The sequence below is a fragment of the Vulpes lagopus genome, chromosome 1 (assembly GCF_018345385.1).
Source record: "Vulpes lagopus strain Blue_001 chromosome 1, ASM1834538v1, whole genome shotgun sequence".
NCBI classification, from domain to species: Eukaryota; Metazoa; Chordata; class Mammalia; order Carnivora; family Canidae; genus Vulpes; species Vulpes lagopus.
This window is the reverse complement of record NC_054824.1, coordinates 149,695,838-149,721,373: the sequence shown is the minus strand read 5'-3', so window position 1 is coordinate 149,721,373 and position 25,536 is coordinate 149,695,838. Positions and strand designations below refer to the sequence as shown.

Genomic DNA, 25,536 nt, shown 5'->3' with positions numbered 1-25,536 from the left:
GGATGCAACAGAATAACACAGATGATCACCCATCTTGGATGAGTATGGTCTGATGGAGATGCAGACATGGACTTGCCAGGTCCAACACCTAATAATACATGAACGCCAAGTGCTCACCCACCTCTGTGGGAAGAAGGGTCCAAGTTAGCTGGGGAATCAGAAGGACTGTAGCAAAAGCTGCCTGGGCAGATGTGATGACTCTGAAGCCCTCCGCTCGTCTATACTCTTCTGTTCCCAGCTTTGTCAAGCTCCCCACAACCCATCCTTTAAATGCCTGAGCCATTCACCATTGCCCTGTCATTTGCTGCAGTGATGTAGATATTGCCTGACACAAATCATGATAAACTGCTGAGCCAAACCAAGACTCCGAATCCACTGCTAATTGTTACTTTTAATGATAACTAATCATCGTATCACCAGTCATGCTGCTACTAGAAGAAAACAGCCAAACTGGTAGGCGGGGGGTGGGGGTGCTCGTTCAGGGCCAGTACACAGAGTGCTTGAGATGCCCTTGGGCACCCAGAGTGCCCTGTGATTACTCAAGGGTGGCCAGATTTAGGCACAGTTAGGCAGTAAAAGGGATGGAGCATACAAATGAGTTGGGGCTCAATTCATTAAGAAACTGTCTTGAACATTAATAGAGCTTCAATCAGGGTATCCAACCATAAATTCTCACCTGTTTCACAACTGGTTCAGGCTCAATTGAGCATTAATAGATTTTTTTTGTCCATGCAAATGAGATGATAATTTAGTTCATGTGCAATTGAACAATTTTCACATAGTTATATTCAAGAAGCAGTATCAAATCGTCTAATGTACCAGTAATTATTTAACATAGAGCTGAGTTTCATTTTGATATACTAAAGAGACAACTGGAGGTTATAGTAGATTAGTTAATAATCTAAAGGGTAGTCGACTTTAAGAGCTTTACAATATTCTGTCCTTTGGGGCAGCAGTCACCATGGCTCTTCACTTTTGTTTATCCATACCACTCTCTTACTCCCTAGCAGTGAGATAGGAAATATTTGGGCAGTGGGAGGGTGGTTTCCAGGTTTGGGATGAAGGGAGAGGTTGGGTCCCTCGTGTATAAGCCTACATACATGCATCCTAGCTTTGTGCTCTGACATGCCATTTTTCCCATGGTTACACGTGTGTGCCCTCAAAGCTGGCGTCTGCTCCTTCAAACCAAGCATTGGGCGTAGCGCTCCCATGCACCTGCCATCTCTGCGCATGAACTCCTGCACTGAGGGCCAATTGCAGTAATTTTTGAGAGTGTCCAGAGTACTTCTATGTCATTTTTGGAACAAAGTTCACTATCCCACACCCTCTGCTTGGGGAAAAGGCATCCACTCTTTCCTTCTGGGGATGCTCGTTGGTGAAGGCCGAGGAAACCGCAGTTTCACGGCCTCCCACACACCTGCCAGAATGCCCTTTTAAAAAGGCAAATCTGATGTCGGCACTTTCTTTAAATCCCACAGTGGTCTCTTGTCATTACAGGCTAGAGGTCAAACCCTTTTATGGCCTGGAAAGTTGGTCATAATTTGGGCCACACCCGCCTTCTGGAACACTGACACTGCCTATAAGCTCCTGAATCCTGACACCCTCCCACAGCCCTCGGCTTTGTACATCCAATTTTTTCTGTCTACAAATGGCCTTATTTGTTCATTCATTCATTCAGTGAATGGTTTTCAAGAAGATGCTATATCCCATACCATCCTGGATCCCCTTCCTCGGTTAGTGACTTTCTATTTATTTCTCTTTCATGTTTTCATTGTGAAATTGTCATATCCCCAGATGTAGAGACACATCTGCCCAGTCTACGAAATAACAAATCAGACGTCTGTGTGCCCACCAGGCAGGTTAGGAACTAGAACACTTAGAAGGCCTGTGTGCTCTTCCTCTTCTGTGCCTACATTGCCTTCCTGACTTTCCCAGAAGTGACCGCCATGCAGGGTTATGTGTTTATAGTCTCCTAGCTTGCCTGATGATTTTACCACCCAAATTTGTGTTTGGTCTGATTTTGAACTTCACACAAATGGAATCATATTCTCTTCTTGGCTGTTCTCTAACTTCCATTTTCAACCAGTATTTCATTCTTGACATCCATATTGGTGTGTGGAGCTATAGTTTGTTAATTTTCTTTGATGTATGGCTTTCCCATTATCAGAGGATATCACAGAGTATTGATTCTTCTGTTGATGGGTTTCTAAGAGATTTTTAAAAATTCTAAGAGATTTTTAAAAATTGAATTTTGTCTAACCCACCTCTGCATCAAGTGAGATGATCATGTGGTTTTCTGCCTTTAATCCTTTAATATGGTAAATTACATTAATCAATTTTTTAATATTAAAAATCCTTGCATCTCTTCCTGTTTATTCTTCAAGGCTTACCTCAAATATTATCTCCTCTTTGAAACTTTGTCTGATCTCCTTTCTCCCCTCCCCCTTCTTTGTTCCAGAAAAGTTGTTTCCCTCCTCTAATCCCTGATGGCATTCTGATGGTATTGTATTATAGGCACTGATGTTATATTTTAATTATTTGTTTGTATACTTATCTCTCCTATCATATAAGCTCATCAAGATAATGACAGTCTTTTTTTTTCCAGGTTCCTTATTTTTGCACTAATTTGCATTAAATCAACCTGATTGAAACCCTACTTTTTTTTAATTGAAATATAGTTTACACACAATATTACATTAGTTTCAGGTATGCAACATAGTGATTCAACAAATCTATTTGTTATTCCAGGCTCACCACAAGCGTAGCTGCCATCCATCACCATACAACACTATTTCAATACCACGGACTATTTTCCCTAGGTTGTGCATTTTATCTCCATGACTTATTCATTCCATAACCGGAAGCCTGCATCTCCCAACTCCCCTTCACCCATTTGCCCATCCCCCCCACCTCACAATCATCAATATGTTCTCTGTATTTATGAGTCTGTTTCTGCTTTGGTTTGTTTGGGCTTTTTTTTAGATTCCACATATAAGTGAAATCCTGTAGTATTTGTCTTTCCCTGTCAGATTTATTTGGCTTAGCATAATGCCCTCTAGCTCCATCCATGCTGTTGCAAATGGCAGGATTTCTTTCTTTTTATGGTTGAGTCATATTCCACTGCGTATATATACTACCTTTTCTTTATCCATTCATCTGTCAATGGACACTTGGGCTTGTTTCCATACCTTAGCTAATGTAAATAATGCTACAACAAACATAGGGATGCATTATCTTTTTGAGTTAATTTTTTTCCCTTGAGGCAGATACCCAGTAGTGGAATTACTGGAATGTTTATTTCTATTCTTAACTTTTTCAGGACCCTCCATACTGTTTTCCAGAGTGCACCAGTTTGCGTTCCCACCAACATTGCAAGAAGGTTCCCCTTTGTCCAATTCCTTGCCAACACTTGATATTTCTTTTCTTTTTGATTCTAGCCATTCTGATAAGCGTGAGGTGATATCTCATTGTGGTTTTGATTTGCGTTTCTCCGATGGTGAATGATGTGAGCATATTTTCATGTGTCTATTGGCCATCTGGATGTCTTTTCTGAAATAAATGTTAATGTAGGCCCTCTGCCTATTTTTAATCAGATTATTTGGGGTTTTTTTCACGTTGCATCTTATAAGTTCTTACAACTCTATTAACTCCTTATTGAGCATGTCATTTGCAAATATCTTTTCCTCTTCGATAGGCTGCCTTTCCATTTTGTTGATGGTTTCCTTTGATGTGCAAAAGCTTCTCATTTTGGTGTAGTCCCAATAATTTGTTTTTGCTTTTGTTTCCCTTGCCTGGAGTGACATATCTAGGAAAGTGTTTCTATGGTGGTATAAAAGAGATTACCGCCTGTGTTTTCTTCTAGGAGTTTTATGGTTTCAGGTCTCACATTTAGGTCTTTAATCCATTTTGAGTTTAATTTTGTATATGGTGTAAGGAAGTGGTCCAGTTTCACTCTTCTGCATGTGGCTGTCCAGTTTTTCTGGCACCATTTGTTGAAGAGACTGTCTTTTCCCTGTTGTATATTCCTGCCAACTTAGTAGTAGATTAATTAACCATATAATTGTGGGTTTATTTCTCAGCTCTCTGTTCTGTTCCATTGATCTACGTTTCTGTTTTGTGCCAGCACCATACTGTTTTAATTACTACAGCTTTGTAGTGTAGCTTGAAATCTGAGATCGTGATACCTCTAGCTGTATTCTTCTTTCTCAAGGTTGCTTCACCTATTTAGAGTCTTTCATGGTTCCATACAAATTTTAGGATTATTTGTTCCAGTTCTGTGAAAAACGCCATTGGTATTTTGATAGGAATTGGCATTGAATCTATAGATTGCTTTGAGTAGCATGGACATTTTCACAATTTTGATTCTGTAATCCATGAGCACAGACTGTCTTTCCATTTGTGTCATATTTAATTTCTTTTGCCCATATTTTATAGTTTTCAGAGTACAGATCTTTGTAATAATCAAAGGGTATTTTATTCTTTTTGGTGCAATTGTAAATGGAATCTTTTTTCTTAATTTCTCCTTCTTTTACTACATTCTTAGTGTATAGAAATATAATCAATTTCTGTATATTTATTTTGTATCCTACAACTTTACTAGATTGATTAATTAGTTCCAGATGTTTTTTTGGTGGAGTCTTTAGAGGGACCTTACTTCTTTAGTAGCTAATATGAGTCACACATCTAACTTCAACTATTTGATTGCATGCCTCCCAACCCAGAAGATACCTTTGGGCCACCAGACTTGCTTTGTAGCCACTAGAACCCCATTTTCAGCACAAAGTGTATCTCTTTGTGGTGATATCAGCTCTGGAGGGCTGTAGAGGCATTGAAGCTACAGCCCTAGCTCTCGTTCCTGAATCAAAGACAGAGCAAAAATAGATTCACTCCACCAGGTTACTCTGACAATTTGTCCACATCTGTGGTGTATAAAATACCATTCTAAGCATTAGGGCTGATGCCGAGAGCTCACAGACCAGGAGGACAGAGAAACCAGTATGCAAGTGAGAGGACAAGGCATAAGCGGTTAGAAGTCACATTGTAGAGTATGTTTAAAAGAAATACAAAGTTTGGGATCCCTGGGTGGCGCAGCGGTTTGGCGCCTGCCTTTGGCCCAGGGCGTGATCCTGGAGACCCGGGATTGAATCCCACATCGGGCCCCCTGCATGGAGCCTGCTTCTCCCTCTGCCTGTGTTGCTGCCTCTCTCTCTCTCTCTCTCTCTCTTTCTGTGACTATCATGAATAAATAAATAAAATCTTTTAAAAATAAAAAATAAAAAAAAGAAATACAAAGTTCCAGTATGTCATCTGTGAATATATTCTCTATGGCAGTGATAAATAATAATAAATATAAGATACAGTAGATTTTCACTATTACAACTCTCCAGATGTCTAGAATTTTGTGGAAGCAAATATGTCTTGGAGTTCATTCAAGGGGTTTAGTTACTTAAACTCTCTCTTTATAATAGGCATTTTATTGCATGGCTTTGGAGTTGATGCCCTAAGGGTCTAAGTCTTAGGGGCATTCCAGGAATGTGTTAGAACTCTAATGAAAGGCTGCCCTTGTGGCCAGCTAATATCCCCAGATTTGGGAATGGCCACCCATCTTTTTTTTTTTTTTTAAGATTTTATTTACTTATTCATGAGAGACACACAGAGAGAGGCAGAGACATAGGCAGAGGGAAAGCAGGACCTCGGGATCACACCCTGAGCCAAAAGCAGATGCTCAACCACTGAGCCACCCAGGCTTCCCGCTGCCCATTTTTTGACAATAATATAAATTTTAAGCAACACCCAGAAGACCCTGTATCCTGGTGCCAAAGAGGACAAGCTACATGTGGATGGGGCTTTGTCAGCTCTCATGATTAACTTTCTACACTGGGTGAAATGACAGTCTCTCTGTGTAAAGCCCAGGAAAGTGCTTGCAGGCCTTTCTCATTTCTGGCTTCTGAGCCTCTACCACCATAGGGAATGGACAGATCCACAACCCAGAGCCCTTGACAATCAAATTCTGAAAAAGCAAACGAGCCCACTTGATTCCTTACTGGAATAATGAAAGCCATCTTGACGATTTCCTTTGCAAAAGGAAACTAGCCACCTTTAAAAAATATACAGTTTGGGGTGCCTGGGTGGCTAGTTGGTTGAGCATCTGACTCTTGGTTTCAGCTTAGGTCATGATCTCAGATTTGTGGGATGGAGCCTGGCATTGGGCTCTGTGCTCAGCACAGAGTAGCTTAAGATTCTCTTTCCCTCTCTCTCTGCCCCTCCCTCCACTTTCTCTCTCAAATAAATAAATCTTTAAAAAAATTAAAATTAAAAAAAAAACATAGAATTTGACCTTTCCAAAAGCCAAAGGCTCTCCTCACCAAAATCATTTATTTGAGCCTATAATTTGTAAATGCAAAGAACTGAGTGATTATTTTCTCTAAGCACCTTCTGGGTGGAGTCAGAATCTCTCTTATGTCATTAAGTCCTCTGTTCAGGGACCCATTTAAGGACCCACTTCACATGGTCTTGGAACCATGGGTTTTGTACAAAAGCAATGAGTAGCAAAGCTACCACTTTTTGAGTATTTGCTGAGTGTAGGTTCAGTCTATACAATACAAACACTCTCTTTTATGCCTCACATGAACCTTAAAAATAGATGCTTCTGTTCTTCCCTTTCTATAGATGAAGACTCAGACACAGAAAGACCTAGCAAATCATCAGATGCCACAGGTACAGTAAGTGGTAAGCTAGGATTAGACCTGGGATAGTTGAGCTCACAGCTGGCCCTTCCATTCACCATGCCATTCCCCAGGGCGTGGCATGATGAAAGCACACAGAGTTAGACCAGGTGGACCTGGGCTAGGGCTCAGCTCCACACAGGCTGCCTGTGTGAATTAAGGATGGTCAGGTTCCATCCGCACAATATGGAGAGGGAAGTAACATATGGGAAGGCATTTGGTGCTCAGTAAAGTGCTGCAAGAATATGACAACAATCTCTCAAGTCTCTTTCAGAGTCATTATCAGGCCTTTGGGAGTCCTGTACAGAACAAGAAGAAACTCATTAGAGACGGAGGTGAAACCTCTCTCCGTGTGCCATAACCTGAGTCTAGACGGAGGGTTGAGTGCTTCACTACGGAATCCAGAGGAAACTGATGGCCATGTGGTCAGCCCTGTGACCCACAATAAGAAAGTGGTTTCTAGTGCATTTCAATCTATTCTCTAAAGGTTTGAGCAAATATAGCAGAATCCCATCATACCAAGCCTTCTTGCTGTATAGATTTGAATAGAAAGTGAGTCTAGCCAGAGGCTCCTATGCATAAGGTCCAGAGATTATGAATTCCTTACATGATGTGGGCTGGCCAAGAAGGCACCTGTCCCCGGTCAGGACTGTCCCAACAAGTACCCCAGAGGCATTTATTTTTCTGGAGATTTTATTCACTAGAGTGAGAACTTAGAAGACTACCACAGTTGTGCTGATAATGACTGATTTGTTCAAATTTCCTAGGCAGTAGAGGGAGCTTTTTGTGACAAGTGAGCCACCCTGTCACTAGTGATAATTCAGGTGCCTAGAAGTCAGAGTCTTATGCTTTCGGGATATTTTTGGCGGTGGTGCTGTAATTTATTGTCAGGATTTTTCCTTTTTCTCATAGGACTTTATATCCACATTACTGCTCGGTGCCAAACTATGCCCACAAAACACTCCCTACACCACCACCGCCACTACCATTATTACCATCATTTGTCACTCCCTATGCTCAGTTCTTTATATATATATATGTATATATATATATGTATATATATATATGTATATATGTGTGTGTATATATATATGTGTGTGTGTATATATATATATGTGCATTAACTAATTTAATCTTCATTTTAACTCCATGGGGCCCATACTAGAAATCGACCAAAGAAGGTTCATTCCAAATGTCCTTTGTCACAGCAGCCTGGAGCATGCAGAAGCAAAAAGAAATCTGCAACTGCATTTGACTCACCTCTGCTAGTGGAGCTGGTAAGGGACAAAATCATAAACAAGCGAAGTTGGATTCCTGTGCCTCACTACCACCTCTGCACTCAAGGCTGGTGCCTCTTCCTTCCACTGGGTGACCCCTCACGTGACCCTCTCCACCCCTGTCCTCCTTTGGCACCATTGCTGACAGCTCCCAGTGCCCAGGGTGTCAGTTACCCCCACACCTGCCTCAACACCAAGGTCTTCACAGGCTCTCCCTTCTCCTGCTCTGTGGCAGGGCAGTGTGGGATTACAATGGTCATATCCAAGAACCAACTAACAACATAGACAGTTGCCATTTTTCCCAACCTTATCAGCACTTGAACTGACTGATTTAAAAAAAAAAATTGGTGGCCATCAGGTGGGTGTTGAATGGCAATATTGTAGTAACTTTAATATGAATCTCCCCAATTACTGGGAAGGTGGAGTATCTTTTCATGTTAGTTGATTATTCTTCTCTGTGTTGCTTTTGCCCAGTTTTCTACAGAGTTGCTTCTCTTTTTGTTGATCAAATCAGGAATTCTTTGTAAACTCTGGATCCTATTCTTCTGTACCATTTTTCCAATCCCCACAGATCTGCAAGTCTCCTTTGGTCATCTACCAAGTGTCCAAACGTGCAGGGGGTCTGTGTCTGGGCTGTCTCCCACTGCTGATGCCAGACTGTCTCGGCCACTGTGGGCTCTGTGAGGTTTTTTGTGTGTGTGTGTGAGTTCTTTATAGTACATTTGCTTTCCATTGAATGAAATTCTGTTCTCCACTATCTCCTTTCCTCTACTTTCTTTTGGTTTGCTTTTCTATTCTTTATCTCCATCTGAAGATGCCTCCTTGACATAATATTCTCTCTCTGCAATGTAAGCACTTAATTCTGTACATTGCCCACTAGGTACTGCTTTGTCTGTGTCCTCAAGTTTTGTTAATGATGATGATTTCCACTCTCACTTGTTCAACATTCTTTCCAGTTTCCATTATATTTACTTTTTGATCCATGGAGCTAATGTCCACAGTTAAGTTATTTGGAATCAGTTTGCTCTTGGGGCTGGCTTTGCTAGGGCAGGTACAGAGTACCTAGGGCTAGGTTGAGCCACTGTTAGAGGACTCATGCGTTGTTGTTGTTGTTGTTGTTGTTAGCCCCTTCTGAGAACTGCATCCCAAATGCCATACATTAGCAGATCTTTCCACTCTGTCTGCTTGAACACACATTATTTCTGGTCCCATGGAATGCTCACTTGCTCTCTCTCTCTCTCTCTCCAGCTCTTTTCTTTTACTTTTCTTCTATTTTTGCCCTACAAATTGTAGCTGCCTTGGCCTCCCCAAATTCTGACCTTTGTCTCACTGGTCTCAATAGGGTAATGGTGCTCCTTCTGAACCTCCTTCTTTGTCTCAAAGCCTCTCTAGGAGGTGAGCTGGGGTGCTAGCAGGGCTCCCATCATTAGTTTCTCTTCTCTCAAAGATTACTTTTCTCTGCTGCTCTTGCCCAGTATCCAGGACCCATTTTTGTACTAATATTTTGTTTGGTTTTCTAGTTGTTTAAGTCTGTAGGGTAAATCTAGTTCCGTTTTTTTTTTTTTCCCTTCTCAGCACGGCCAGAAGCAGAAATTGGTCATCTCTGATGAATTTCTTGTTTATTTTATTTCTTTAAACATCTTAATTTCCTTAAGCATGTTAATCAACTTTTTGTTGTTTATTTGTAATCTATGTTTGAACATCTCATTCGGCCATCTGTTGTTTCTGCTGGGTCTTTCTCATGGTGCCGTGTTTCTTTGTGTGTATACTCTTACCCTGGGGCTACTCATTTGCATTCACATATTATTTGTGAGAATTCTCTGAGATGGAGGATAAAGATGGTTTACTTTAGCATTTGTGTTTACTTCTGCTTGGTGACTGGGATCACTACCAATTAAGGATGTCCTGCATTATATTCTCCGCTTGAAAAATTTTAGACCACCCGGATATTGAGAATTAAAACTGCAAACTTGCATCAAACCAGCCTGTGGCTTCAAATTCTCAGGACAATTTCTCTTCTAATCAGTGCCATATTTCGAGACAGACGTGAGTTACATGGTCAGGGGGCAGGTGGTATCGAAGGGGATTTTCCTATTAAAATCCTCACTTCGGGCAGGCTCTTGGCTGTGTCTTCTGTTTTCCATGCCCTTTGAAGCCATATAAAGCTAAGCTGAATATTACCTGGTTTGGCAAATGCCTTCAGGGTAAAAGCAAACTTCCGTGTTCTGTTTGGTTCTAGTGAGTTCCCAACTTCGTTTATCTCTTTGGGCCTGACAATACCTCACTCCTACAAGCTCAGCAAAGCATTCAATAAGATTTGTGAAAATATCTCCACCACAGTGTTTAATTGTACTTGATAAGAAGGTACCTGGACTGCCATTTTGCTTTTTTGGATACTTTTCTATACTCTGTTATACATTTCTCTGTGTTCTAAATGATAAGGGAACCCTATAATTAATTCATGGTCCAAACTAGGACATTTTTCAAAGTAATAGAGTTAGTTAATATTATTAATTTGCTGAAATATTTTCTGACAAACCCATTAGTATTAGTGGATTCATAAAATAGTTGTAATCAAAATTACCTTCAAAAATAAAATATTTTCTTGCCAAAAAAATCATGTACACCAAAGAAAAAATTTTAAATATCTTTATATAGTGTCTCTCAGAACATTCAAGTCAAGTAAGGATACTTATTATCAATCCACTTTTGTGTATTTTAATCATTTTCCCCAAATCTATGCCTACTATCATGTCAATGGTGTCTTTTTTTTTTTTTTTTTTTTTTTTTTTTTTGAGAGAGAGAGAGAAAGAGAATGCCTAGGTAAGGTCAGGGGAGAGGAAGACAGAGGATCTTAAGCAGCTCCATGCCCAGTGCAGTGGCTAAGAGTTTTATCATTTTATTTAAATGAATTTATTTTTAAAAATTCTTTATTTACATTCAATTTGATTAACATATAGTGTATTTTTAGTTTTAGAAGTAGAGCTCAGTAATTCATCAGTCTTATATAATCACATCAAATGCCCTCCTTAATGCCCATTACTCAGTGATCCCATCTCCTCCTCCTTCCCCTCCAGTGACCTTCGGTTTGTTTCCTAGAGTTAAAGAGTCTCTATGGTTTGTCTTTCAGGCTGAGACTTTTGTATTTCATTTGTTGAACACCTGGTAACAGACTTACAACTTATTTTGAACAAAGCATGATCAAAATTTAAAAGACCCATTTCCAAAATTCCAATACGTTTTTGCAGAACACCGAGGTAAACTCATACAATATATTTCAAAGTTAAAAAAATATCTAATGTCAGCAATTTCCTATCATTTAAGCTAATTCTTTAGAGTCCCAACATTTCTCAAATCCCACCGATGACAGACGGTGGAGAGAGAACTGCTCATTCCCCTAATAAAATAGTTGTTTGTTAACATAAAATTGATCACAAAATTTTTGTTCAGTCACTCTATATATGTAAGTCTGGCAGATTTTGACAACCGTAGCTTGTTCTTCTCCAGGGAGAAACAGAAGTGTGTTTGAGACCCGTTACTTGTTATGTGCGTGCAGTAACCAGTGACAGGTGCATTTCTGCACACATCTCTCCAGGGGTGGGAACAGCACATCCTCAGGCAGGAGCCCTGTCCCCTGCATGTGTTCCACATGCTTCTCGTATGGGACCGTGGAGGCTGGGAGTGTCCAACTTCCCATCTCGTCATTCCAAGTCTTAATAATAGTATTTTGTTGTAAAAGAACAAAACACTTGAGACAACATAACCTGGGCAGGATGCAGGATAATACACATAAATGGAGACTTTTGTGGGCAAACTGGAACCTATGGTCAGCCTTACAGAGCAGGGGGCTCATGGCATCTGTGTGTACAGTCCTGGGGTGAGTAGAGGGCCTACCTCTTTCCTCCATTCTTCATGAATACTAGTTGGGTGAGCTACATCCCAATAAGCCTGTTTGTCTGAACAAGATTTTCTCGGTGTTAGTAGGAAGGGAAGAAGATGGGGCAGCTCCAGGCTCCATAGCAAGACCCTTCAGCATTACCATCTCCTCTGCTGATATCTGTGGACATGGGGTCCCCCATTGCTATTGTGGAACATCTGCTCTGGGTGCCAAAGGTATTGATGACTTTGACTCTACACGTGGTTTTATCAGCCCTTTTACACACCCTGCTGAGACCAAACATTTTTACTCTGGAGACCTTGATTCTGTGCAGCATCAACCTCGGAAAAGCCATGGGATCATAACACAGATGCAGTTGACAGACTGGTCTGACTTGACTTGGCCAGAGTCTTGTTTCAGCTGAGGGCTTTTTGGTGGATCTGGCTGTTCTTCTTGGGGGGAAGTTGTATACATTTTTTTAGAGGGGCCTGCCAGTAACCTGGGTGTAGACGTCCCCCGTGTCATGTGTCCTAGAGGATGGTGGGCTGTGCACACCTGAGTAGGCCTGTCCTCTAGAATGCTTTGGGCAGCTGGCATCTCCCTGCCATCACTCAGGGGAGACTGGGAGCCTTCTGCTCCATGCTCGTTTAATCTGAGGCAGGGGCATCTGCCTTGGTTTTACTCTGACCATGATTCCTTTTTTTTTTTTTAATTTCATTTTATTTTATTTATTTATGATAGGCACACAGTGAGAGAGAGAGGCAGAGACATAGGCAGAGGGAGAAGCAGGCCCCATGCACCGGGAGCCTGACGTGGGATTCGATCCCAAGTCTCCAGGATCGTGCCCCAGGCCAACGGCAGGCGCCAAACCGCTGCGCCACCCAGGGATCCCCTGACCGTGATTCCTATGATGAAAAAGAGAAGGTAGCACTTTGGAGTTAGGAGGCTTGGATGGGAGACTTCTTTTGATGGGGAAGGGTCTCATTCGATATTTATTTAAATATTTATAGAAAGGCAACTCTAGGGGCACCTGGGTGGCTCAGTAGTTGAGTGTCTGCCTTTGGCTCAGGTCATGATCTTGGGGTCCTGGGATCAAATCCTGCATTGGGCTCCCTGTAGGAAGCCTGCTTCTCCCTCTGCCTATGTCTGCATCTTTCATGGATAAATTTAAAAATCTTTATTTTTTTTTAATTTTTTTTATTTATTTATGATAGTCATACAGAGAGAGAGAGAGAGAGGCAGAGACACAGGCAGAGGGAGAAGCAGGCTCCATGCACCGGGAGCCCGACGTGGGATTCGATCCCGGGTCTCCAGGATCGCGCCCTGGGCCAAACTGCTGCGCCACCCAGGGATCCCCAATTTAAAAATCTTTAAAAAAAAAATAAAATAAAAAGAAAGGCCTCTATGCAGATACTGTGATGGGTCCTAGATGTGTAGAAAGAAAAGAAGTGACCCCTGCCCATTTTATGCAGTTCTTCAAGAAGTAGGCATCCTTCGTGGTATGTAACCCATTGAGAGCCCTTCATAGAACTTCAGAATGACACTGTGATGTTTTGAAAAACATTTTTTAAAGGGGGGAGGCACAAATAAATGGCATAGGAAGATGTGATTAACTCCTGATTTGCAAGCTTCTTGTCATTGGCGGCTTTGACAAACTGCCCAGTTAAGGATCTTGCAGGATGTCAGTGATTTGGTTCTGAACTCAAGCCACATTAACACCATGTAAGAAATGAATAGCCATTTGCAATTAGATGTATCAACTTAAAAGATTTAACTGTTGTGCCACAATAGCCTTTTTTTCACACAAAATCATTATCAACTGGAAAACTCGAATCAACTTCCTTAGTTCTTTTTTGAGAAATATGCCATTTCTTCATGTCATTCCCCATTAAAATTCTGCAGACTCTGTCTCAAATTATTAAATTTTTACATTGTGGCCTCTGTGTAACATCTTTTTTCAGACATGTGCCAGTAATGGAAATCATTCTCCAACTCAATTTCCTTTTAATTCCTTCCAATTACTATACACTGCCCTTCTGTGCCAAGAGCCAATCCTGGTGGTACATTTTGTGAAGACCATGGGATCATGTTTCTTTAAACCATATATGATACCAGAGGGCATTCTGGCAGAGTTGCCCTCATCATCTCCTGAAAGTTGGTTATACATGATTTCAAAAGAAGTGTATCCCTAGGCACATGCGTTTAACAATGGCCTTTCAAGTTCTCCCCAGCTGGTTCCTGGTTAGCAAGTAAAGAGAACCACATTGGGCAAGCATCTTCACAAAATTCCTTAGGCAATGTCTGGTCACTCTTATTGGCAGGCCTATCACAGGAAAAGCAACTTTGGAAGGTTTTTGAACCATAGATGCCACAAATGTGAGTTAAAAATCTGAGAATATTGAAGTGTTGCCAGAAAATGAAGTGGCACTTCATTTGAAATGGCATTGGAGGACACTATGAAGAGACTGAAATGCCATGGAATGGGAGAAGGTCTTTGCAGATCATTTATGTAATATGGGATTCATACCCAGTATATATAAAGAACTCCTGCAAGTCAACAACAATAGCAAAAATTCAATTTGCTTCAAAAACAGGCAGAGGACCTGAATAGACATTTTTGCAAAGAAGACGTACAGATGGCCAACAAACCCATGAAAAGATGTTCTGCATCATTAGCCACTAGAGAAATGCAAATAAAACCACAGTGAAATGCCACCTCACATCCATTAGGAAGGCTGTTATTAAGGAAACAGAAATAAATCTTGGCAACAATGTGGAGAAATTGGAGCCCTCACACATGGCTGGTGAGACTGTAGAAATTGTACAGACACCTTGGAAGATGGTCGGCAGTTCCTCAAATGTTAAAAATAGAATTGCTGTATTATCCAGTGAATCCACTCCTGGGTATATGCTCAACAGCAATGAAAGCAGCAACTTACCCAGATGCTTGTCTACCCATGTTCACAGCAGCATCCTTCACAACAACAGGTAGAGACTTTCCAAGTGTCTATCAGTAGGTGAATGGAAAACAGAATGTGGTTATGTCCAGGCATTGGAATATTGTTCAGCTCAACTAGATACTTAAAATGACTAAAATAGTAAATTTTATGTTGTGTATATTTTGGTACAATAAAAAGAAGAAAAGGAAAGGCAGGTGATTTCCAAGGACACGAAGTCCTTGGGAGTTTCCAGGACTGTCAGACTTTTATTTATTTGTTTATTTTTTGGTGGTGCTTGGGAAAGATTTGGGAGAAGGCGAAAGGCAAGAGTAGGATTTCATTATGTCAAGAATTCCATTTGTAACCTTCATTTAGTCTCTTTCTGAGAATTCTTTAAAAATCCATAGAGAAAGACAGAAGTGAGTGGGTATCAGGGGAGGGGCTATCACCCAGACAACATGACTCTTGCCACCATCTCTGTCACCCATCAGTGCCTAACTCCCTTTTGGATTACTGCAAAGGCTCTGACCTTGGAGTTAATGCACGCTCACTTGAAAAACAGCAAAGTTTCCACACAGTACAGTGAGCCCGTCTTTACCCAGAGTATGTGTAAATGACTATAACGCAACATAACTGAGATATTTCCTTGTCCCTCAACCAGTAAAGCTGTCCTGCATGGCTGCGGTGGCTCTATAAAACATGACTGGACTATAGGAATGTCTAAGCATCAATAATGGCTGAGGCCAGAAGAAGTTTTTATAGTTTACATACAGAGTTATATTAGTTTCAGATACCATGTAGTGATTCACAACTATACATTACTCAGTGCTCATCATGGAAGGTGCCCTCCTTAATCCCCATTTCACCCATCTTCCCACTCACCTCCCCTCTGGTAACCACCAGTTTGTTCTCTGGGGTTAAGAGTCTGTTTCTTGGTCTGTCACTTTTTTTTCATGTTCATTTGTTTTGTTTCTTAAATTCCATATGCATGAAATCATATGGTATTTCTATTTCTCTCTTTGACTTATTTCGCTTAGCATTATACTCTCCAGCTCCATTCCATGTGGTTGCAAATGGCAAGATTTCATTCCTTTTATGGCTGAGTAATATTCCACTGTATATATACACCACTTCTTTATCCATTTATCTACTGATGGGCACTTGGGCTGCTTCCATCACTTGTGGGGCCAAATGAATTTTAAAAAGGAGGTGAAGCTTCATGGAATACCTAGGTAGCTCAGATGGTTAAGCATCTGCCTTTGGCTCAGGTCATGATCTCAGACTTCTGAGATTGAGCCCCGCTTGGGCCCCTTGCTCAGTGGGAGAATCTGCTTCTTCCTCTCCCTCTGATCCTCTTCCCTCCCTGGCTTGTACTCTCTCTCTCTCTCTCAAATAAATAAAATCCTTTTAAAAAAAGGGAAATGAAACTTCAGAAAATGGGGAAAATGTCAAAGTCCTATTTATATTCTAAACTGCAGTAAACAATAAAAACATTACTCCTAATCTGGTCCTACAGATTAAACAATGTTAGATTGTCTAACATCTAACAATGTTAGATTAAATAATCTAACATCTAATATTAAACAATCTAACATTAAACAATCTAACATCTAACAATGTTAGATTAAACAAGGAGCATGCATCTATTACAGATCAGTCTGCATGTTTAGTAAGTGCAGAGGATCTTGTTATTGACTCATTAAGCACCTCTTGATAGAATCTTAAGCTTCATTAACGTACACAATTTTTGGCAATCTGTGAATTCAGGGGAAAACTTTGGGCCTATTTCCTATTTTCTAATGTCTATTAATTTGCCTTCTAGGTTATTGTTTTTAGTTTTTGCTTGTCTTGTTTTTCATCAAAGTGTTGACTTTCTTAGCCCCCCATCATGCTAAGCAAAGTAAAAATAAATACAGGACCTTTCCCCTTCTGTCACAGAGCTAATATGTCATTAACATTTTCCAAGTTACTGTAAAGAAAGGTCGAAATAAAAAGATCAAATAAAAGCACAGCTCCTACCCTCAAGGTTTTCAGGATCTAGCTAGCTGGAATTAGCCACACTGTGGGGTTTGAGAGCATAGTCTCAAATTGCCAAGTCAGCCCCAGACTTCTGTAGAGTCCAACTATAACATTAGAAGAGTTCATAAAGCCACTCTCACTTCTGACACCAAAGGCAAGTTTGAAGGGTCCCCCCAAACCACGCTCAAGTTTAGTAATTCATTAGGAAGACTCAAAAACTCACTGGGAGTACTCACAATGATTCACTACAGAGAAAGGGTACAGATCAAAACTAGCCCAAGGAAGAGGCACATAGGGTTCCAAATGTGAAGCTTCTGTTGCCCTGTCCCATCCAGTCAACATGGGTTACTCTCCCAGTGTCTGTGTGTGACAGTATGCACAAGTATTGCCACCCAGAAAGCTCACTTGAGCTTTGATGTGTAGAGTTTTTATTGGGGGTACATTCTGTAAGCATGATTGATTGATTTCCTACATGGTTGCACGTGGTCTACAGGTTAACTCATACTGCATGGTCCAAAGTCCCTGACCTAAATCACACGGTTGGTCTTTGTGGTGTGGTCAGGCCCCACCCTAAGACTGTCAGGTGTTTCCCTATGATCTGGTATAGCCAATCCCTGCCCTAAACAAAGACCCTTCTAACAAGTATGACATAGATTATCTCCCAGAGGCTGAGGACAAATACTAGACCTCTTTGGCCAAAGCCATATTCTCTACAACACAAGAACTCTGAGCAGAGAGGAAGTAGGTGGATTTTGTGGTAGTGGAAGTGGGGCTTAAGATGAGCTTGGTTGACCACTGAAATGTTTGAAGAGCAACAGAAAGCCTATGGAATATTCCCAAACAAGAGAACTTTTAAGGAAGGATATGATAAATACCATTTAAAATGTGAAGGGACAGTGTGTGCACAAGGATTATTCTTACCCAGTATGCCCCTAGAATACAGGGAGTGCCCATGGTTAGAAGCATAAGGAAGATTTAAGTTCAGTATAAGAAAGAGCCTTCTGATAATTGAGGTTATTCAAAAATATTACACAGGCTGCCCCAGGAGTTGGTAAGTTCTCAGTCATTAAAAATATTCTGGCAGAAAGCAGATCAGCTGCTACAGTGGCAGTTCTTTGCAAGGAAATGCAATGACCCCTGAGAACCCTTTCAACTGTGATTCTCTGTGCTTCTAAAAATATTGTTCAACCTGACTCAGACTGGAATCTGTGGACTGTCTCTACTGTGATTCTCATTGTATGAATTACCTTAAAGTACCTTATGTCATCCCTGCATGCTACAGCCTTGGAATGAATGTACATTTTCCAGAGTGGAACCTAGAATATCTGGGGCAATTCAAATTCTACTAATTCTGAGTGGTCAGCAACTTAGACTCAATGGAAGTTTTTCCTTGCTCTAGATGAGAGTCTTGAGTTGTTAAAGAAGTGAATAACATACAAAAAAGTTTTCACACAACATATTTAGCTTCTGAAAGTGAAGCCATGTGTTATGATTAGTTCAGTCATTGCAAATATGTCTTTTTAAAAAAGATTTATTTATTTGACAGAAGGAGAGAGAATTGGGAGGAGGAGCAGAGGGAGGAGCCTGGTGCGGGGCTCGATCTTGTGACCCTAAGACCATGACCTGAGCCAAAATCAAAAATCAGACGCTTAACTGACTGAGCCCGTCAGTTAGCCATTCATCTACTTATGGGCACTTGGGCAGGTTGACTTAATGTGGATTTTATCTTATTCAGATAAGTAGGACACTGATACCCAGGGTCAGACGGATTCATGGAGCCCAGATTTCCTTAGACTTCATCTTTTAGACTTCATCTTCCTATGTGGACAGTAGTAAACTATTGAAGTCATAAAGCAGGTTTCATTGGCCCCAACCCATACATGCAGTGTAAAGCCTTTAGCTTATGTGAACTGGCTTTCCATCCAGATTGTTTCCAATGTCCCATTCTCGTGAATGCCTGTCACATGCCTCATCCTGCCAGGGACAGTGCTGCTTCACTTACAATAGCAGGCCCCTGTGGGGCACCATCCCTTCTTTCCTGCCTCCCATGGGGCACTGCCACCAAAGTGTCAGCCCTAGATTAGCAGGATTGCAAGGAGATGAGGCATCTCTCCCATATATTTTTTTAAAGGATTTATTTACTTTTTTTAGAGAGAGAATGCACAAGAGGGGGTAGAAGGAGAGGGAGTCCTCAAGCAGACTCCACACTGAGCCTGGAGCCCAACGTGGGGCTTGATCTCATGACCTTGAGACCATGACCTGAGCCAAAACCAAGAGTTGGACACTTAACTGACTGAGCCCCCCAGGTGCCCCACATCTCTCTTGTGTATTCCCTGGGTCAGAGGCCTTCCAAAATGGTGCTGTTTGTGCCTCAGGGTTCTAAAATGTCTAATAAAGAACCCTGTGAGTGAACGATTAGATTAACCTTGTCTACTCCCTCTGGTTACCATTTTAGGCCTTCCACCAACAGGGGTCTCAGGTTAAGCAGGGCACATACTCCTCCCTGAGGCTATAGTGGTCAGATCACTGAGGCTGGTCCTTCAGCTGGCAAGGAGTGGTTCTCCACAGGGTCTTTCTCTGAGCTCTCTCCTGATGAGGGAGTCACCACCTCTCTCACAGCTAGATGCCAGTGCTTCTAGAGGCACCTCTAACACATGTGCCAGGGCTTTATTACACAAGCCAGAGGCCCTGTCACTAGAGATCTGAGAACTGTCCTTCTCTGCCGTGGTTGCCTTATTATGCACTCTACCCCCAGCGCCCCACAAGGGAGGGCTGCTTATGCCATTTGCAGCACAAATGCAGCAGTAGTTGAACCACTCTAACTTCACATAACTCTTTTTGAAAATGCCATTAGGATAGCATTGGGGTGCCTGGGTGGCTCAGTGGGTGAAGTGTCTGCCTTTGGCTCAGGTCATGATCTCAGGGTCCTGGGATCAAGTCCCACATTGGGCTCCCTGCTCAGCGAGGAGTCTGCTTCTTCTCCCCCTGCTTGTACTTGTGTACACTCCCTCACTCTCTTACATGCTCTCTCAAAAATAAATAAATAAAATATTTTAAAAAGGGGGGTGGTATCTGGTTGGCTCAGTGGTTGAGTGTCTGCCTTGGGCTCAGGGCATGATCCTGGAGTCCCAAGATTGAGTCCCACATCAGGCTCCCTGCATGGAGCCTGCTTCTCCCTCTGCCTGTGTCTCTGCCTCTCTCTGTCTCTCATGAATAAATAAAATCCTTAAAAAAACTTTTTTTAAAAGGATAGCATGGCTTTTCCCAAGCATTTGATTCTTTTATAGTACCAGAGCCAGATCATTCATGCCCTAAAACATTGGCACCATTGAGGGGAACATGGCCCAGGAAAGTCCGTTCCCGCAGAGAAGACCACTTCCCCAAAGAGAAGGTGTACAAAGTCTTCTCCCAAAAGTGTGTGAGTCTGTCAAATGATCATGAAAAGTGGGCCACAGCGTCTCTTACAAACCAACTCAAGGCAAGTACTTTCTGCCCTGCAGATGGATTCAATCTGTTAGCTCAACAATGTCACAAAGGCATTTGCTTGGGACCTAGAGGTCAGGCAGAGTCAAGAACTGCCCTCATCCAAGGGGACCCTGGTCCCCAATACTTGGGCTGGCCTCAGGAGTCACTCGTGACCCCTGGTTGACAGTAGGAAAGGACGTTCAGAGACCACTAGGGTATGAATGGGAAGGAGGCAGGGCCAGTGGGACAGAGAGTGTCAAGTACCATTTGAGAGGCCAGAACCAGCTCAAGTTCATGATGTTATCCTACCTCTTCTTTTCCTTTCTGTCCATGCTTCCTTTTCACTGTCGCCTCTCCTCCTGGGGTCAGTGGGTGGATGCAGGGGCCTGAGGGCCTGAGTGCAGGGCCATGAGGTCAGAACTCCTAGAGCTGGGTTGAGACCTAGCAACTCTTGCCTGCCATGTCAGGCTGTCTGTCTGAGGTGCTACAACACATTCCAGCAGTTTCCAGGTAAAGTGGGCAGAAAGCAGGATGGTTTCCAGAATGCACTGTGGCTCCAGGGCCGTATCCTTAAGAATGTGAAGGATGCCAGAGTTTTCTTGATATTTAAATATTGTTATCTTTTAAAAAAAAAAGATTTTATTTATTTATTCACAAGAGACACAGAGAGGCAGACACAGACAGAGGGAGAAGCAGGCTCACTATGGGGAACCTGACACAGGACTTGATCCTAGGACCTTGAATCATGACCTGAGCCAAAGACAGATGCTCAACCACTGAACCACCCAGGTGTCCCTTAATTGTTATCTTGATTCAGATATCTGATGCTCACCAGATTTCTGTGTGTGTGTGTTTTTTCCATTCTGGGATGCCGATGGCATAGCACTTAAGGAAAAACACTCTCTTGTTTGTGGAGAAGAACATGCCTATGTGCCTGCGTGGTAGGCGCCCATGTGTCTGTGTTTGTGACTTCTATGTCTGCTGTAGTCCTAGCCACCCACAGGAGTCTTTCTCTTGCAGATTGTTCTGGAGCTTAACTAGTTTTCTGGATTAACTAAGTGCCTTTTTTCCCCCACGTCCTATTAAGAATTGACATGAGCAGGGCCCCTGGTGGCTCAGTCAGTTGGGCGTCTGCCTTCCACACAAGTCATGATCTCAGGGTCTTGGGATCGAGCCCTGCTCAGCAGGAAGTTTGCTTCTCCCTCTGCCTCTGCCCCTCCCCCACTTGTGCTCTCTCTTTCTTAAATAAATAAATTTTTTAAAAAATTGACATGACCAAAAAGGCAGTGTCATCTTGCTTTGTTCTTAGCCGTCATTGTGTTTGTACTGAAGTGGGCCCACATGTATTCTGATGCACATCCACAGTCCAGCTCGTGAGGAGCAGGGCTGAAGGGAGTCCCATGGGGCCGTGGTCAAGTTGCCTGATATGGCAATTCAGAGCTCACCACCTCGGTCTCCTTCAGAAGGACACAGTTCACAGATGTCCCACTTTGTACCTCCAGGGGTCTATCACCAGCTTTCTGGAAACTTCACATTGCTCATGAAATGAAAGGCCTTTTTCCCATGAAATGACCTGGCTGGCACCACAGTGTAGCTGTAGCAGGAGCCCCAAACCTCTCACCAGCTGGGATGCTCTGGGAGGGCTACCTCCCACAGCGCCCCCAAACAACATGCTGCAGATATCAAACCACCCTTCAGAAGGGATTCAGAATTTTGCGGGGTGTTTTGGGCAAATAAATGTCTGTCATGAAGGGGAATCCCAGCCCAGGAGACAGACTCTGCTGTCGCCGTGGAGCTGTGGGTGTTGCTAGCAATCAGGAAGTTACGGTGACGATGGGACAGCCCTCGGCCTCGGAGGGGTCTTTCCTGATCACCTACAGTGTTAGAGGTTGTACCGTTGGCTTTAACACATGATGTTGTAATGTGTGTTTACCTGTGTGTGCCTCGCTGGGTAGCCGGATCGGAGTACGCCCCCCCCCTCCCCCTCCTGCCTCAGGTAAAGGACCAGATCGTGAACGTCTGTGGCTTTATGGGCCACACAGGCTCTGAGGCAACCACTCAGGTCTGCTGCAGTAGCACCAAAGCAGCCAGAACCGACATGTGAATAGGCATGGCTGTGTTCCAATAAAACTTTATTTATAAAAACAGGTGGTGGGCTGGGTTTGACCCGCAGGCCCTGGTTTGTCAGCCCATGTACATGCTCATCATGCTCTCTCAGCATTATTACTATTAAAATTTGTTCACAATCCCGCTCTTTTTGTATCTTCTTGCTGTGCCTAATAAAAAGTTGGCTTGTTTTAAGAAGCAAGACATTTTTTCCAAAAATCTAAAAGATGTATGCCATTTGGGGTGAGAGGGAGGTGGAAATATGTGTGCATAGAACACGGCTGTTTCCAAGAGTGGGACAGCTCTTCCTCAGGACTCCAGTTGGCTCTGCTGTCACTGGTCCCCTCCTGCCCCACTGTCTTGCACAGCCAGGACCCCTCCCACATGGCCCCCGAGTCCCTGAATCCCTCACCCAGCCCGGCTCTGGCGTTCTGGGGCCGCTAGCTTCACACCTGTTGTTTCTCTTCATCATGCCTCAGCCTGGATGCAAAGGCTCGGACCAGATCTCTGGGACTTTTGCCCTAGAAACTCTATTGAATTTTTATTATCCTACCAAAGACACTGAGTGAAATCTACAGTTTTTCAGCCGTTAGTACCGTGCCCCTTCTTTCACCTTCCATCCCCAACTTAACTGTCTTTGTTGCAAGTTAAAAGATCATCACAGAGTGGAAAAAAACCCCAAAGCTTTATAGACACCATTTTTCATTCCCATAAGGATACGTTTGGGGGTCTAGAGAGGCCCATGTGAGACCGTCTTGCTCGTGGTTTTACTGGCTTTCCTCGAGCAGAGCTAAAATGCTGGTTGCCAAGCAACACACATGCCCTGGCTTCTTCCAACGATGTGGACTTGGGGGAGAAAAACCCGTCCTATGATTGACTCATGAATGGGGAATCATGTGGAAAGGCACAGGGCAAACAGTCGGTGTAACAACGCTCTGTTTATTCCAGCTCCTTTGCCCTGAGGACTTACATGGAGCAGTGAGCAGAGTGTGCCCTCAGCAGTGTGCCCCTAACATGCGTGTTCATTAGGGACTTGATAGCACCGTCGACCTCGTCCCCCCCCAGATTCCATATTTGCAAATTATGTTTTGCTGTCATGTGCAGACGTGCATGGTGGCCAAACCTTGAGTGGCTGATGCGCCAGTTCCCCAGGAGGTGGGGCAAGCCCGCGCTCTGCCTCTCTCCCTGTAAACAAGGGCCGTGTTGTTTGTATTCGTGTGATTGTGTTGGTGGTTTCACTGTTTACAGTGGCCCCTCAGTGCGGTGGGGGTGTCTGGTGTTCCTTGGTGCAAGAAGGCTGTGATGTGCCTTATGGAGAAGTTACTTGTGCTAGAGAAGCTTCGTTCAGGTGTGAGTGATAGTGCTGTGGGCATGAGTTCAATGTTAATGAATCAACAGTACGGTTCATCCAGAAAAAGGAAGAGGGAATTCAGTGATCTATACATCAGGTTGCTCCAGAAAGTATATAAAGTCACATCTGAAGTGCATGACAAAGCTGTGGAGGAAAAAATAGCTATATTTGTGAGTCTATAAGAGAACTTTATTTTGATAAAATTCTTTATAGAAAAGCACAGTGGATAATATTGTGAGGCTGAAAGCCAAAAAAATTTATGTTCCTGTTACCCAGAATGAGAAAACGTTAAACTCTTCTCAGCTAGTGTTTTATTGTAAAGAAATAGTGCATATCATTCATTACTTGTATGAAAGGTGTATTCAATTGGGTGTCTTTAAACAGGAACACATGGAACAAGGTTATGTACTGATTCGTTGCTGGGTACTCTCCCTGGCAGTGTTCACTGCCTCACTATGCACAGGGACTTGAAAGAACACAACCCCCAAGAACAGTAAGGATGGACTGAGATGATGACAGCTTCCCCCTAATGGGATCTGTCTTCTCCTTGAAGATACGGTGAAGACAAAGCCCCAGCCCCATCCGGGGGCAGTGTCCCGGCTTAGTGTGTCTGCCGGGGATGGGACCTGACTTCCTGCCTGGCCATCAGCTCCAGTAGCATCCCTAATGCACCTGCTGGAAACACTGTGAAGGAAGTTACATGTTCACAGCCGGGCCTAGATCCTACTGCACACTCCACTTACCTATCCATTAAGGCTGTTATGACAGAATACCACAGACTGGGGGTGGGAGGTGGGGAGGTGCTGACATTTCTCTCCGTTCTCAAGGCTGGAAGTCCAATAAGGTACCGGCAGAGCTGGTGTCTGGTGAGCAGCCGCCTTCTTGCAACAGCCTCATATGCCAAAAGGGGCCAGGAAGCTCCTGCAAGCTCCTCTATTTATTAGAGCCCTGATTCCCAGTCACCAGGGCGCCACTCTCAGGAGTAGATGCCTCCCGGAGGGCCCCACCTCCTAATGGCATCACTTTGGGGGTTAGGTTTCAAACTACAAGTTTGAGGAATCTGCTCAGTCCGTAACACTGTCCTTCCACGACTGTGACCACTGACTATTTTGCTTGAAGGGAAACCCTGGATGTGTTTTTTAAACTGTCCTGGACTCAGCCACAGTGAATCCCGTGTCCTGATCTGACACCCTAATTGGTTCCAGGTGGAAAGGCAAATGATGGTTCGTATACCATGGCCTTGCTCCCTGAAGGCCTGATGTAGGTCACATGTGAAATGGTTCCCCTGCTTTTAAGGCCTCATCTCCACTGACAGCAGCCTGCCTCTCACACCGGCTCTGCCGAACTGGACAGCCCCCCCCTCCCAGCTCTGCAGGGGTGACTGGCGGACAGCCCGGCGGGGACAGAGATGTGAGGGCTGGCCCTCTGCACCTGGCATCACAAACATGATACAGAGCTAAGTACACGGGGCCTGGGGAAACACAGAGCCTGTCTCTGCCCTTGGGATCAGGGAAGGAAGGCTCTGGAGCCGAAATAACATCTGGCAGCGGCTGAGGAGATGAGAGCTGATAATGACGTAAGCAGAAGACTTTTAAGAGCAAGGCAGGGAGAAGGTTAGGACAAGAGTAGGAATGGAAAAACATGAGCCACTGCTCCAGATCAGTTTTTGAAGAGCCTGGAAACACCATCTCTGAACTCCCAGGCCTCATCACCAATCAGGGCCCTGGCCCCACACAGTACCTGCAAAGTCCCCAGAGGAGTGCTTTCTAGAAAGTTC

At 43.2% G+C, this 25,536-nt stretch overlaps 1 protein-coding gene across 3 annotated transcripts in view; it reads left to right on the top strand.

Annotated features, from left to right (window-relative positions):
* KIF26B (kinesin family member 26B) overlaps positions 1 to 25,536 on the top strand; it is a 447,298-nt gene that overhangs the window by 394,607 nt on the left and 27,155 nt on the right. The gene's annotated exons all lie outside the window — the stretch shown is intronic.